This window comes from Micromys minutus (genome assembly GCF_963924665.1).
Source record: "Micromys minutus genome assembly, chromosome: 25".
NCBI lineage: Eukaryota > Metazoa > Chordata > Mammalia > Rodentia > Muridae > Micromys > Micromys minutus.
Window position 1 is genome coordinate 30,857,204 of NC_137960.1, and position 3,740 is coordinate 30,860,943.

The 3,740-nt window shown below is 42.0% G+C and overlaps 1 pseudogene across 1 annotated transcript; it reads right to left on the reverse strand.

Moving 5' to 3' along the window:
* Positions 1 to 385: 385 nt before the first annotated feature.
* On the reverse strand, positions 386 to 1,698 carry LOC308437348 (heterogeneous nuclear ribonucleoprotein K-like; annotated as a pseudogene). The gene has a single exon. The product of its transcript is annotated as a heterogeneous nuclear ribonucleoprotein K-like (transcript).
* Between the last annotated feature and the right edge of the window lie 2,042 nt (positions 1,699 to 3,740).

A 3,740-nucleotide genomic window follows, 5' to 3' on the forward strand; every position in this document is an offset into this window, starting at 1 on the left:
CACTACATTCTGCACACTGCTCTGAACAAATGCCAGAGACATGTGGACGGTTACTTTCCTCCCTGTCCCCCCCCCCCAATGTCACAGTGACCACAAAGCAAGGTGCTCACAATAAGTACACGGGGGGGAATATTTTTAAAACCACCGACAATGAACAAAAAATAAAAGTCATTCACTCTGCTGCTGTTTCAAAATTTCAGTGTTAGTTTTTGCATGCCCTCTCCCAACCCGGTTTGTAAGGAACTAAAACATTACATCTGGTGAACAGCAAAGATTTCACTACACCTCAAATGCAGAACACCTATGAAGCAGAGGAATGTTGGCTTTTTAAACAGAAGCAGATTTTAAAAAAAAGATGCAGGACTCCTTCAGTTCTTCACTAGTCTTAGAAAAACTTTCCAGAATACTGCTTCACACGGTTCTGCAGCAAACACTGTGCGTTCTGTATTTGGTCCTGTGTTCCTGTAATGGTAAGGATCCGATCTTCAGATCCTTCTAAAGGTTCATCGATTTTGATAGATGCTCCAAACTCATGACGAGTTTGTTTAATCCGCTGACCACCTTTGCCAATAATAGATCCAGCCAAATCTTTGGGAATTGTTACTTGTGTGGTGATAATAGGTCCGCCAAGATCACCGTATGAGCCATGACCCCCTGCATAGGAATAATCATATCCAGAGCCACCCTGTGGTTCATAAGCCGTTTGTCATTCTGATGGGCGCCATGTGTCAATTGCAGAGTCCCAAGTTTCATCAGCACTGAACCCAACCATGCCATCGTAGCGGTCTCCAGGCCTCCCTCTTCTGTCGGAAGTCATCAGATCTCTCCCTCTAGGTGGTGGTGGAGGAGGAAGAGGAAGATTCCGGGCTCTGCTGCCACCCCGTCCACCTCGACCAGGAGGACGTGGAGGAGGTCCTCATCGAGGGCTCATATCATCATAAACTCTTCTAGAAGGAGGCATGGGACGCCCACCCCGACCAGGAGGCATTTTGTCAAAACCACCTCTTCCCCGCATGGGGAATCCCACAGGCCGTCCTCGGCAGTCATCAAACATCATTGTGAAACCACCACAATCGTAGGTTTCGTCATAAAAGTTGGGATCATAAGGTTGTGCACGTCCTTTGATGGGAGACTCAGATATAAGGTCAAGGATGATCTTGATGCACTCTACAACCCTATCAGGTTTTCCTCCAATGAGAACAACTCTGTCAGAATGAGGGCAGCACTCCTGGAAAAGCTTGATTGTTGTCTGAGTGTTTTCTCGAAGTTCTTTGATTTTAGCACCTTTAACACCAATAATTCCTCCTGCCAAGACTTTGATGAATCAATAGTCTCAACTCGCAGTCAAAGTCACTTCCTTTATAATGCTGGTACTCTTCCAAGGTAGGGATGATTTTCTTCAGAATTTCTCCAATTGTCTCAGTCTCAGCACTAATACTCAGTATGCGCTCGGGGCCACTGCTGTCTGGGACTGAAACACTGGCATTGTAGTCTGTACGAAGAGCCTGTTCTTGCCTCCTTTTCCAATCACTGCCCCAGCATTCTTGCTCTGAAGCAAAATGCGCAATTCAACCATCTCATCAGTATTTCTGGATCTTTAAAGGCTTGCTCCTCTTCCATATCTTCTGCAGGGCGTTTACCGAATTCACCATTGGTTTTGGTATTGGGGAAGGTTTCTTCTGGCTGTTCGGTCTCCATTTTCTTGAATTAAATGGATCCACCAATAGGCAGCAATCGAGTGAGAGACAAGCACGACGGCGACGTCCGTGCAGCAGGGAAGCAGAGGATAATGGTGTCTGCAGCGCTGTCGCCTGTAGCTCAGCATAACATTATATAAATAATTTTGTCAATACTTAATTCTTTTACAGGTTTGATAACATGCGTAAAAATCCCACTAGTTACCATAAGCATAAAGTACATGAAGGACAGAACATAACATGGAAACAGATTTCTTGTTGGCTATAGATTAAGCATAATGATTTGTGAATAACAAAAATTGCCACACGGCTATTATCTTAGCTATTGAGTAATTAATGATTTGAGGTTAAGGTGTACCACACTCTGAGAGGGTGCTATGCACTTATTTTTTTTTCCCCCTAAGAAGGAATAAGGCTTTCTTTTCTTTTTCTCTTTCTCTTTCTTTCTTTTTTTCTTTTTTCTTTTTTTAGCCTTTGTTTGTCTTGAACTTCACAAGTCTGTATGTTGTTTCTGGGGGTGTTTAGAGATTTCTGGGGTTAGTATCCAATTATCAGTGTCTGTTCTTTTGTGACTGGGTTACCTCACTCAGGACAGTATTCCCTAGACCCATCCATTTTCTTAGGAATTTCATAAGGTCATTGTTTCTGATAGCTGAGTAGTACGCCATTGCGTAAATATACCACAATTATTGTATCCATTCATATACTGAAGAATATATGAGTTCTCTCCAGCTTCTGGCTATTATAAATAGGGCTGCTATGAACATTGTGGTGCATGTATCTTTGTTGTATGTTGGAGCGTCTCTGGGGTATATGCCCAGAAGTGGGATAACTGCATCTTCATGTAGTACTATGTCCAATTTTCTGAGGAATCGCCAGACTGATTTCAAGAGTGGTTGTACCAGTTTACAACCCCATCAACAGTGGAGAAGTGTTCCTCTATCTCTGCGTCCTCACCAGCATCTTCTGTCTTCCGAATTTTTGATCTTAGCCATTCTGACTGGTGTGAGCTGGAATCTCAGGGTTGTTTTGATTTGCATTTCTCTGATGACTAAGGATGTCGAGCACTTCCTTAAATGCTTCTCAGACATTCAGTATTCCTCAATTGAGACCTTTTTCTTTAGCTCTGTACCCCATTTTTTAATAGGATTGTTGGATTCTCTGGTGTCTAACTTCTTGAGTTCTTTGTATACCTTGGATATTAGGCTTCTATCAGATGTGGGGTTGGTAAAGCTCTCTTCCCAATCTGTTGGCTGCCATTTTGTTTTCTTGACAGTGTCCTTAGCCTTACAGAAACTTTGCAATTTCATTAAGTCCCATTTGTCGATCTTAGAGCACAAGCCACTGGTGTTCTGTTCAGGAAATTTTCTCCTGTGCCTATGTGTCCTAAGGTTTTCCCTAATTTATCTTCTAATAGTTTCAGTGTACCTGGTTTAATGTGGAGATCTTTGATCCACTTGCACTTGAGCTTTGTACAAGGAGATAAGAAAAGGTCTGTTTTCATTCTTCTGAATGCTGAGTGCCAGTTGAACAAACACTATTTGTTGAATAGCCTGTCCTTTTCCATTGAATGTTTACAGTTCCTTTGTCAAAAATCAAGTGACCATATATGTGAGGGTTCATTTCTGGATCTTCTACTCTATTCCATTGGTCCACGTGCCTATTTCTGTACCAGTACCATGCAGTTTTTAACACAATTGCCTTGTAATATAGCTTGAGGTCAGGGATGGTGATTCCCACAGATGTTTACTTGTTGTTGAGGATAGATTTTGCTATTCTAGGTCTTTTAATTTTCCATATGAAATTGCACATTACTCTTTCCAACTCTATGAGAAATTGGGCTGGAATTTTAATGGGGATTGCATTGAGTCTGTAGATTGCTTTTGGTAAGATGGCCATTTTTAAATGTTGACCCTTCCAATCCATAAGCATGAGAGGTCTTTCCATTTTCTGAGATCTTCCTCAATTTCCTTCTTCAGAGTTATGAAGTTCTCGTCATATATGCCCTTCACTTGCTTAGTTAGAGTCACACCAAGGTATTTA